The sequence below is a fragment of the Eubalaena glacialis genome, chromosome 3, assembly GCF_028564815.1.
Source record: "Eubalaena glacialis isolate mEubGla1 chromosome 3, mEubGla1.1.hap2.+ XY, whole genome shotgun sequence".
Taxonomy (NCBI): Eukaryota; Metazoa; Chordata; class Mammalia; order Artiodactyla; family Balaenidae; genus Eubalaena; species Eubalaena glacialis.
In genome coordinates this window covers 114,662,121-114,674,855 of record NC_083718.1, presented here as the reverse complement: position 1 = coordinate 114,674,855, position 12,735 = coordinate 114,662,121, and the positions used below count along the sequence as shown (strand labels likewise).

At 36.7% G+C, this 12,735-nt stretch overlaps 1 pseudogene; it reads left to right on the top strand.

Annotated features, from left to right (window-relative positions):
* The window catches only part of LOC133087141 (peptidyl-prolyl cis-trans isomerase G-like), a 31,054-nt pseudogene extending 28,691 nt beyond the window's left edge, over positions 1-2,363 (top strand).
* Positions 2,364-12,735: the final 10,372 nt, after the last annotated feature.

Sequence of the window (12,735 nt, the reverse complement as noted above, 5' to 3'; positions counted from 1 at the left end):
CCTCTAGCTTCACATTTTTTATTTATAATCTGCTATCCAAAAGAATGTGTAGCTTTCCTTTTTGTAAAATTTGACTATGTCTGCATATTACCTCCTTAAGAAGTCCAGACACTATAAATCTTATGTAGAGTCTAGAAAAACCTTGAAGTCAGAGACATTTGGTAATATTATTTGATGGTGATGATGTTTATTTTTTTAAAAACTTGATAACGTTAAAGGGTCATATATTTTTGTTGAATTTTGATCCCTGTTACCTGGATCATCTATGAGCCCTTTGAAACATGGCGTGGTCATATTTATCTTTCTAGGACTAGTTCATGATACAATAGGTAGTATAGCAGTTGTTTAATCACTACGTTGAATGAAAGAACAATAAGATATTTGCCTTTTTTTAAAAAAACTTTTGGGTTTATTTATTTATTTATTTATGGCTGCGTTGGGTCCTCGTTTCTGTGCGAGGGCCCTCTCCAGCTACGGCAAGTGGGGGCCACTCCTCATCGCGGTGCGCGGGCTTCTCACCATCGCGGCCTCTCTTGTTGCGGAGCACAGGCTCCAGACGCGCAAGCTCAGTAATTGTGGCTCACGGGCATAGTTGCTCCGCGGCATGTGGGATCTTCCCAGACCAGGGCTCGAACCCGTGTCCCCTGCATTGGCAGGCAGATTCTCAACCACTGCGCCACCAGGGAAGCCCGATATTTGCCTTTTTTTAAACAGTAATGCATAGCAAGAGCATTCTAATCTACATACACCATATACTACAATATATGTGTACAATATTTCAAAAATATAAGTGTAGCAACAACTATGAGTAAAATTGTGTTTGGAATTGAGTTATTATGGTTCATAGGTAGAAAAGAATTTCTTAATACATTTAAGGAAGAAGAGAGTGAAGTACATTTTACATTTCTAATCAAAAGATTAAAAGTTTACCAAACAAACAAAAAACGTTTACAAAACTGAGCATGAGATATAACCCTTAATGTTAGAACTGAAGTAGGAAAAGTATGGAACCAACCTAGGCTCAGTTCTGGTTCTACCAATTATTAGCTGAGAAATTATGGGCAAGTAATTTAGTATTTTGGGGGGCTCAGTTTTCCCTTCTGCAAATCAAAATTTTGAGTTAGAATCTTTACGTTTTTTTCATTGCACCATTCAATTATTTCCCTTATTTAAAAAATATATCAGATAAAAAAAGCTTAAAAATTATTTTTTAAAATAAAACTCTTGTAGCAAATTAGTCATTAAAAAAGATTGTAGTAGTAGGCTTCAGAGCCTTTTCTGGCAGTGGTAGATTTGAAACACTTTAAAGGACAGGACCCCAGGAAGAAGAGGGTGTACTGGTGCAGGAGCCAAAAGATTTTTGGATCAGTTTTCCTTTATTTTTCTTTATTTAAAGATTGAAGTATTGGAGCCATCGGGATAAAGCTTCAGCATCCTCAATGTTTGCTTTCTGACATCACCATTAATAATCAACCTGCTGGAAGAGTTGTTTTTGAATTATTTTCTGATGTGGGCCCCCAAACATGGGAGAACATTTATTGTCTTTGTGCCAGTGAAAAGGGGACAGAGAAATCAACTCAGAAGCCATTATGTTTTAAGAATTGTCTTTTTCACAGGGTTGTCAAAAATTTTATGGTTCAAGGTGGTGACTTCAGTGAAGGAAATGGAGAAGGAGGGGAATCTATTAATGGAGGATATTTTGGACTAGAGTTTTGCTATTAAATACAAGAGAGAATTTCTCTTATCAATGACCAACAAAGAAAGCAAAGGATACAAACAGTTCACAGATCTTCCTAACAGTGAAACCAACTCCTCATTTAGATGGGCATCATGTTGTTTTGGAGAAAGTGATTTCTGGTCAAGAAGTTGTGAGAGAGAGAAAATCAGAAAACAGATGCAGCTAGCAAACCATTTGCTGAGGTGAATATATTCAGTTGCAGAGAGCTAATTCCCAAACTAAAATGAAGAAAAGGCATAAGTCATCATCACCATCCTCATCATCATCCCATGACTCAGAAGAGATTCTCAGTCCTCTTCTGATTCTGAAAGTGCTTCTGAAGAGAAATTTTTAAAAAGAAACATAGGAAAAATTCCTGAAAACACAAAAAAGGAAAAATGAAAGAAAAGTTCATCTAGTGAAATGAGGCTGAAAATCTTGAAGCACGACCCCAGTCTATTGCCCATCCAGAAGAGATCCTCCTATACTTGAAAACAGATTCCTAATCAGGAGCATGGGAAGACCAGAACCTCAGTGGAAATGGAAAACCAAAAATCAAATGGTCAAGAAAATGACCATGTACGTGACAAAAATAAAAAATTTGAATCAAGCCCTAGGACAAATGAAGACAAAAGTGGATCAGTGAGTTGTGCAAATCAATTTCCATTCTGTCTCAATTTTTAAGTTTGGAGACTTGCTGATGAATCTCCTTTATGTTGTTTTCGTCTTTTCATTGTTTTTAGGTTTTTGACTTTTTTTTTCTTTTTAATGTGGACTTAGTTGAATTGATATTTGATAATCTGTAACCTGGATAATTTGCCTTGCTAAAGTTTTAATAAACTTGAAATGAGAAAAAAAAATATTGCAGTAAAATTAGCTTTTAAAAAAATTCTAAATGGTAAAAGGTTAAGTTTCCAAACATCAATTTGGAAAGTAAAAAAAAAAAAAAGGTGACTTTATCGTGTGTGTAGTTTTATTTTAAGATTTTTTTTTTGATGTGGACCACTTGCAAAGTTTTTATTGAATTTGTTACAATATCGCTACTGTTTTATGTTTTGGTTTCTAGGCCATGAGGCATGTGGGATCTTAGCTCCCCAACCAGGGGTCGAACCCACACCCCCTGCATTGGAAGGCAAAGTCTTAACCACTGGACCACCAGGGAAATCCCGTGTGTGTAATTTTAAAGGATTGAAGCCATCTAACTGTCATAAGGAGGTATTTCAGGCAAAATGCTAATGTCAGCTGAATTTTAATTCCTCTTTTAATAAAACATTTTATAGCTACAACATATAATACGTGACTGTAGGTTTATGCACACTTTTCTAAATCTTTCAGAATGCTATACGGGGTCTGGATTATTTTGTTTCATTTTGTTTTGCTGAAGTATGTAGGGATTTTTAAGGCATGTGTTAGTTTAGGGAAAGGTTTCTGAATTGAAATGTGAAAATAAGAAAGACAAAGATTGCTCTTTTGAATTATCTGATTTTATTACGTTAATTAAAACAAAACTCTACAGAGCATCTAAGTGCCTCTCAAGCTACATAACAAAATACCCAGTTGATGTATGAGAACTATAAAGATAATTTACACAGTTGGTAAAGAAAACAACCTATACTGAAAGGCATTAAACAATAGCTATACCACCATGTTACATTTAAAATAGGAAATATATGTGCAGAAAACCAAGTAATCATCATTGCTCTTGTATACTTGTCTTCTGGAATGGATTCTCTTAAAAGTCTGATATCGTCCCTTTCCTTTCCTTTCCAACGAAAACAAGTGCTTCTCACACTTTAACGTGCACATAATCACATGCGGATCTTGTTAAAATGCAGATTCTGACTCAGAAGGTCTGGAGTGAGGCCTAAGACCTTCTAACCAACTCCCAGGGATCTCCTTTGTTACTGGTCTTTGGATCAGACTTTGAGTAGCAAGATCTTTAACTACTGGCAGCCAGGAGTTGAAATGCCAAAAGACAAGAAGTGCCAGCATTTTCCTTTTTGTTTTGTTTGTTCTACTAACTAACCAAAACTCACACTAAATTCTTAGCTTACTTACTTAGCTTAATTCTAAGCTTAGCTTAGTTTACTCCTCTTTGCCCTGACTTCCTCCTCACTGGTGCCTTCTCTATACACACCTGTTATTATCTAGGATGCAAATGTAAATGTTATCCATTTATCCAGTGCTCTCCCCCTCAGTTAGGGGTCCTCAGAGATAGAGAGAGTGGTTCTCTACTGTGCTTGTTGTGTTGTTCCCATTTTTTAGAAATGGGATCTTGGTAAGGGATGCTGCATAATCTACTAAGAAGTAAATTGTGCCAAAACCTAAAAGAGTGAATAATCCAGCAATCATTTGGATTTGGCTTTAGAATGTATTATAATAGAATATGTCGAAGATTTATTTTATAATTACATTTTACTTAAGGCAATATTAAAATAGATTTGTATGCTCTGACCATAAACCAACTAAGAGTGTTGGCAAGGAGGGAATGGGAATGGAGGGCACCTATTTGAAAGCATGAGGAAGTATATGTAGGAGGGAGGTCTAAGATTAATGTTTTTCTATGAATGATAATCTGTGGAAGTCAAGAGTTCATTTTTCAGGTCCTATGCAATTTAATGCAGCTCAAATATGACAACTGAATATTGTATTATTTCACCCCTTCCCAATGGGTTATTTAAAGTGCCATTAAGGACACTTTGTTTTTAGCACAAACAGGTACCATTCATTGAGCACATACTATGTATCAGTCCTTAAACTAAGAACTTCCTATGCAGTGGCTTATTAAATTCTCACTCCATACCTGTGAGGTAGCTGCCATTATGCTAACATTATGGATGGGAAAAATACAGCCAACTAAGGACATTTTTAATTGAAAAAATTTAACCCAACGAAGATTTTTGTGAAAGCTCTGTTGTATGGTTCATTCTATAAGAATAAATAAATCCAATATATTTAGAACATAACTAATAAATAGGAAAACTTAGGGTTATTATTCACTTCATGGAAAGAATACCCAGTGACTGTACTCCTTTAAGTGACCAGTATACGTAACAGGATTTTGAATTAATACATTTAACATACATATAATTTTCCAGGTAAGCACTTGTACAAATGGCAAATTATCTACCCAAGTGTTTCTAAAATTGGCCTGATCATAAAGAATGACCTAGAGTGCTTGTTAAAACTATAGAACTCCCAGTTTTGTCCACTGGAGATTCTGAATCAGTAGCTCTGAGATGAAGTCTGGGAGTTTGTATACTTAACATATTATCCATATGTTTTTTATGATGAGGCAAGTTTGGGAAACATTAGTTTGCTGAGTAAAGCTCAGGTTTCTTATTTTAACATCTAAAGTCCTCCACAGAGTGACCTTAGGTACAGTTCAAGCATCTACAACATTAACCTATGTTTAGAATTATCTATTCATTATTCCCCAAATAGATACTTTCCTCCCTCGGAGCTTTGCTCAAGCTGTCCCCTCTGCCTACAATGTCCTTTTCTCATGTATTTTCCCATCAAAATCTTATTCATCTTTCAAGGCTCAGCTCAAATTTTAACTTCTCTGTAAAGGCTTCCCTGACCCCACAGTCAGGATTATATTCTCCCTCTTATGAACCCCCATAGTTCTTTAAATTTCTATTGCAGTGATCCTCAAAGTGTGATCCCTGGAACAGCAGCATCAGCATCACTTGGGAATTTGTTAGAAATGCAAATTCTCAGGCCCCACTCCAGACCTACTGAGTCAGAAACTGGGTATGGTGCCCAGCAATCTGTTTTCAAACATACTCTCTGGAGTATTCCAACACACCCTGAAGCTTGAGAGCCACTTCTCTAATGTATTCTCTATTTTATTATTGCTTTATTATAGGTCTTAATTTCTCTACCAGAATGTAAAGTAAGCTCTATGAGAGCAAAAACAGTGTTTTCATCATTGGTGTCCTTTGCATTACCAAGCACAGTACTTTTCACTTAGCAGATCACAATAAGTCTTATTGAGCTAAATTGCTATTTCCTTAGTATCAAAGTCTATGTATGCTAGATGAGCAGATTGTAGTGTACCAATTTTTCATTTTAATAATGTTTAATAACCTTTAAAGGTTGTAGTATGATTGATTCAGATGAAGAAACACCAATGGACTAAATAAGGGCTGGTTGCTCTTATTTTTCAACAGAGACAAAGCCTCTTAGATTTGTTCTAAGTTTAATACATATGATGCCTCATAAATATTTACTAATAATAACTAACAACCTCATCTTTTTCTTTGCTTCTCTTGTCTCTAAGGCTTTTATATCTAAAGAAAAATTCCTAAAATATCTTAAGTGGCTTCAACTTCACACTGTATCTATAAATAAATTAGATAATAAACATTGCTGAGATTGGTTCGTGATAACGGAGTAGAAGGACGTGCACTCACTCCCTCTTGCGAGAGAACCAGAATCACAACTAACTGCTGAACAATCTTCCATAGAAAGACACTGGAACTCACCAAAAAAGATACCCCACAACCAAAAACAAAGGAGAAGCCGCAGTGAGATGGTAGGAGGGGCGAAATCACAATAAAATCAAATCCCATAACCACTGGGTGGGTGACTCACAAACTGGAGAACAATTATACCACAGAAGTCTACCCACTGGAGTGAAGGTTCTGAGCCGCACGTCAGGCTTCCCAACCTGGAGAACAATTATACCACAGAAGTCTACCCACTGGAGTGAAGGTTCTGAGCCGCACGTCAGGCTTCCCAACCTGGAGATCTGGCAGCAGGAGGAGGAATTCCCAGAGAATCAGGCTTTGAAGGCTAGTGGGATTTGATTGCAGGACTTCGACAGGACTAGGGGAAACAGAGACTCCACTCTTGGAGGGCACACACAAAGTAGTGTGCACATCAGGACCCAGGGGGAAGGAGCAGTGACCCTGTAGGAGACTGAACCAGACTTACCTGCTAGTGTTGGAGGGTCTGCAGAGGTGGGGGTGGCTGTGGCTCACCGTGGGGACAAGGACACTGGCAGCAGAAGTTCTGGGAAGTACTCCTTGGCATGAGCCCTCCTGGAGTCCCCCAGTAGCCCCACCAAAGAGCCCATAGCCTCCAGTGCTGGGTGGCCTCAGGCCAAACAACCAACAGGGAGGGAACCCAGCCACACCCATCAGCAGACAAGTGTATTAGAGTTTTACTGAGCTCTGCCCACCAGAGCAACACCCAGCTCTACCCACCACCCAGTCCCTCCCATCAGGAAGCTTGCACAAGCCTCTTAAATAGCCTCATCCACCAGAAGGCAGACAGCAGAAGCAAGAAGAGCTACAATCCTGCAGCCTGCGGAGCGAAAACCACATTCACAGAAAGATAGACAAAATGAAAAGGAAGAGGACTATGTACCAGATGAAAGAACAAGATAAAACCCCTGAAAAACAATTAAATGAAGTGGAGATAGGCAACCTTCCAGAAAAAGAATTCAGAATAATGATAGTGAAGATGATCCAGGACCCTGGAAAAAGAATGGAGGCGAAGATCGAGAAGATGCAAGAAATGATTAACAAAGACCTAGAAGAATGAAAGAACAAACACCTAGAAGAATGAAAGAACAAACAAACAGAGATGAACAATTCAATAACTGAAATGAAAAATACACTAGAAGGAATCAACAACAGAATGACTGAGGCAGAAGAATGGATATGTGACCTGGAAGACAGAATGGTGGAATTCATTGCTGTCAATAAAGAACAAAGAAAAAAGAATGAAAAGACATGAAGACAGCTTTAGAGACCTCTGGGACATTAAACACACCAACATTTGCATTATAGGGGTCCCAGAAGGAGAAGAGAGAGAGAAAGGACCTGAGAAAATATTTGAAGAGGTTATAGTCGAAAACTCCCCTAACATGGGAAAGAAAATAGCCACCGAAGTCCAGGAAGTGCAGACAGTCCAAGGCAGGATAAACCCAAGGAGAAACACGCCAAGACACATAGTAATCAAACTGACAAACATTAAAGACAAAGAAAAATTATTAAAAGCAACAAGGGAAAAACAACAAATAACATACATGGGAACTCTCATAAGGTTAACAGCTGATTTCTCATCAGAAAATCTACAGGCCAGAAGGGAATGGTACGATATATTTAAAGTGATGAAAGGGAAGAACCAATAACCAAGATTACTCTACCCAGCAAGGACCTCATTCAGATTTGACAGAGAAATTAAAACCTTTACAGAAAAGCAAAAGCTAAGAGAATTCAGCACCACCAAACCAGCTCTACAGCAAATGCTAAAGGAACTTCTCTAAGTGGGAAACACAAGAGAAGAAAAGGACCTATAAAAACAAACCCAAAACAATTAAGAAAATAAAAATAGGAACATACATATCGATAATTACCTTAAATGTGAATGGATTAAATGCTCTAACCAAAAAACACAGGCTTGCTGAATGGATACAAAAACAAGACCCATACATATGCTGTCTACAAGAGACCCACTTCAGACCTAGGAACATATACAGACCGAAAGTGAGGGGATGGAAAAAGATTTTCCATGCAAATGGAAGTCAAAAGAAAGCTGGAGTAGCAAAACTCATATCAAATAAAATAGACTTTAAAATAAAGAATGTTACAAGAGACAAGGAAGGACACTACATAATGATCAAGGGATCAATCCAAGAAGAAGATCTAGCAATTATAAATATATATGCACCCAACGTAGAAGCACCTCAATACATAAGGCAAATGCTAACAGCTATAAAAGAGGAAATTGACAGTAACACAATAATAGTGGGGGAATTTAACACCTCACTTACACCAATGGACAGATCATCCAGACAGAAAACTAATAAGAAAACACAAGCTTTAAATGACACAATAGACCAGATAGGTTTAATTGATACTTATAGGACAGTCCATCCCAAAACAGCAGATTACACTTTCTTCTCAGGTGCACACGGAACATTCTCCAGGATAGATCACATCTTGGGTCACAAATCCAGCCTCGGTAAATTTAAGAAAACTGAAATCATATCAAGCATCTTTTCCAACCACAATGCTATGAGATTAGAAATAAATTACAGAGGAGAAAACACAAACACATGGAGGCTAAACAATATGTTACTAAATAACCAAGAGATCACTTAAGAAATCAAAGAGGAAATCAAAAAATACCTAGAGACAAATGACAACAAACACACGATGATCCAAAACCTGTGGGATGCAGCTAAAGCAGTTCTAAGAGGGAAGTTTATAGCAAAACAATCCTACCTCAAGAAACATGGAAATCTCAAATACACAATCTAACCTTGCACTTAAAGAAAGTAGAGAAAGAAGAACAAACAAAACCCAAAGTTAGTAGAGGGAAAGAAATCATAAAGACCAGAGCAGAAATAAATGAAATAGAAACAAAGAAAACAATAGCAAAGATCAATAAAACTAAAACCTGGTTCCTTGAGAAGATAAACACAATTGATAAACCTTTAGCCAGACTCATCAAGAAAAAGAGGGAGAGGACTCAAATCAATAAAATTAGAAATGAAAAAGGAGAAGTTACAATGGACACTGCAGAAATACAAAGCATCATAAGAGACTACTACAAGCAACTCTATGGCAATAAAATGGACAACCTGGAAGAAATGGACAAATTCTTAGAAAGGTATAACCTTCCAAGACTGAACCAGGAAGAAATAGAAAATAAGAACAGATGAATCACAAGTAGTGAAATTGAAACTGGGATTAAAAAGCTCCCAACAAACAAAAGTCCAGGACCAGATGGCTTCACAGGTGAATTCTATCCAACATTTAAAGAAGAGCTAACACTCATCCTTCTCAAAATCTTCCAAAAAATTGCAGAGGAAGGAACACTCCCAAACTCATTCTACGAAGCCACTATCCCCCTAATACCAAAACCAGACAGACACTACAAAAAAAGAAAATTACAAACCAATATCACCGATGAACGTAGATGCAAAAATCCTCAACAAAATACTAGCAAACAGAATCCAACAACACATTAAAAGGATCGTACATCATGATCAAGTGGGATTTATCCCAGGGACGCAAGGATTCTTCAATATATGGAAATCAATCACTGTGATACACCATATTAACAAACTGAAGAATAAAAACCATATGATCATCTCAATAGATACAGAAAAAGCTTTTGACAAAATTCAACACCCATTTATGATAAAAACTCTCCAGAAAGTGGGCATAGAGGGAACCTACCTCAACATAATAAAGGCCATATATGACAAACCCACAGCAAACATCGTTCTCAATGGTGAAAAACTGAAAGCATTTCCTCTAAGATCAGGAACAAGACAAGGATGTCCACTCTCGCCACTATTATTCAACATAGTTTTGGAAGTCCTAGCCACGGCAATCAGAGAAGAAAAAGAAATAAAAGGAATACAAATTGGAAAAGAAGAAGTAAAACTGTCATTGTTTGCAGATGACATGATACTATACACAGAGAATCCTAAAAATGCCACCAGAAAACTCCTAGAGCTAATCAATGAATTTGGTAAAGTTGCAGGATACAAAATTAGCACACAGAAATCTCTTGCATTCCTATATACGAACAACAAAAGATCAGAAAGAGAAATTAAGGAAACAATCCCATTCACCACTGCAACAAAAAGAACAAAATACCTAGGAATAAACCTACCTAGGGAGTCGAAAGACCTGTACTCAGAAAACTATAAGACAATGATGAAAGAAATCAAAGATGACACAAACAGATGGAGAGATATACCATGTTTTTGGATTGGAAGAATGAATATTGTGAAAATGACTATACTACCCAAAGCAATCTACAGATTCAATGCAATCCCTATCAAATTACCAATGGCATTTTTTACAGAACTAGAACAAAAAAATCTTCAAATTTGTATGGAGACACAAAGGACCCTGAGTAGTCAGAGCAATCGTGAGGGAAAAAAACAGAGCTGCAGGAATCAGACTCGCTGACCTAAGACTATACTACAAAGCTACTGTAATCAAAACAATATGGTAATGGCCCAAAAACAGAAATATAGATCAATGGAACAGGATAGAAAGCCCAGAGATAAACCCACGCACCTATGGTCAACTAATCTATGACAAAGGACGCAAGGATATACAATGGAGAAAAGACAGTCTCTTCAGTAAGTGGTGCTGGGAAAACTGGACAGCTACATATAGAAGAATGAAATTAGAACACTCCCTAACACTATACACAAAAATAAACTCAAAATGGATTAAAGACCTAAGTGTAAGACTGGACACTATAAAACTCTTAGAGGAAAACATAGGAAGAACACTCTTTGACATAAATCACAGCAAGATCTTTTTTGATCCACCTCCTGGAGTAACGGAAATAAAAACAAAAATAAACAAATGGGACCTAATGAAACTTAAAAGCTTTTGCACACAAAGGAAACTATAAATAGGACAAAAAGACAACCCTCAGAATGGGAGAAAATATTTGCAAACAAATCAACAGACAAAGGATTAATCTCCAAATTATATAAACAGCTCCTGAAGCTCAATATTAATAAAACAAACAACCCAATCAAAAAATGGGCACAAGACCTAAATAGACATTTCTCCAAAGAAGACATAGAGATGGCCAAGAGGCACATGAAAAGGTGCTCAACATCACTAATTATTAGAGAAATGCAAATCAAAACTACAATGAGGTTTCACCTCACACCAGTTAGAATGGGCATCATCAGAAAATCTACAAGCAACAAATGCTGGAGAGGGTGTGGAGAAAAGGGAACCCTCTTGCACTGTTGGTGGGAATGTAAATTGATACAGCCACTATGGAGAACAGTACGCAGGTTGTTTAAAAAACTAAAAATAGAATTACTACATGACCCAGCAATCCCACTACTGGGTATATACCCACAGAAAACCATAATTCAAAAAGACACAGGCATCCCAATGTTCATTGCAGCACTATTTACAATAGCCAGGTCATGGAAGCAACCTAAATGCTCATTGACAGACGAATGGGTAAAGAAGATGTGGTACATATATACAATGGAATATTACTGAGCCATAAAAACGAATGAAATTGGGTCATTTGTAGAGACGTGGATGGACCTAGAGACTGTCATACAGAGTGAAGTAAGTCAGAAAGAGAAAAACAAATATCGTATATTAATGCATATATGTGGAATCTAGAAAAATGGTACAGATGAACCAGTTTGCAAGGCAGAAATAGAGACACAGATGTAGAGAACAAACATATGGACACCAATGGGGGAAAGTGGGAGGTGGGTGGTGGTGGTAATGGGATAAATTGGGAGATTGGGATTGACATATATACACTAATATTATAAAATAAGTAACTAATAAGAAAAAAAGATACAATTAACCCATACTTATGGATTCATGGGAAAATTTAAAAAATGTAAATGATCTAAACAGTCAAAGATGGTCAGACTGGATTAGAAAGCAAAACCCAACTATAAAAAAACAAACATTGCTTACAGTGCCTATATACTACTTAACAGTAAAGAAATTTGAGATATATCTCACTGGAAAATAACATAAAATAGCTTTTGCTATAGTAAAAGTCAACATAACAAAGTTTTAGAATTTGTCACATTGAGAAACAAGTTAAACAGTCTATATTGATTAATGTTTCATTTATTTTTGCTTGAAATGATGTAACAATAGGTTCAGACAGCCATTGGATTCTTAAAAATCTTTAGTAAAACAAAACAATAATGGTGAAAAATCGATAGAGTAAATAGATTCACTGACCTACCATCATTTTGCTTTCACAGAATACCTTTCTTCTTGTTAAGAAAACATAAAATTGGTTCCCGTCAAAAACCAATTAATAACCAATAATTATTTCTAAATGAAACAATTATCAACTTATGAAACAAAGCCACTGCAAAAGTGCTTTTCATGAAGTTACAATATGATGGGGAAAAAAATCAGTCCAAATATTTTGTGGCAAAAGAGTCAACAAAGCTAGTCAAATCCAAGAGAAAAAAAATCTGAACAAGTATGAACTACTTTTTAAAAATAAAACTCATGCTTTGT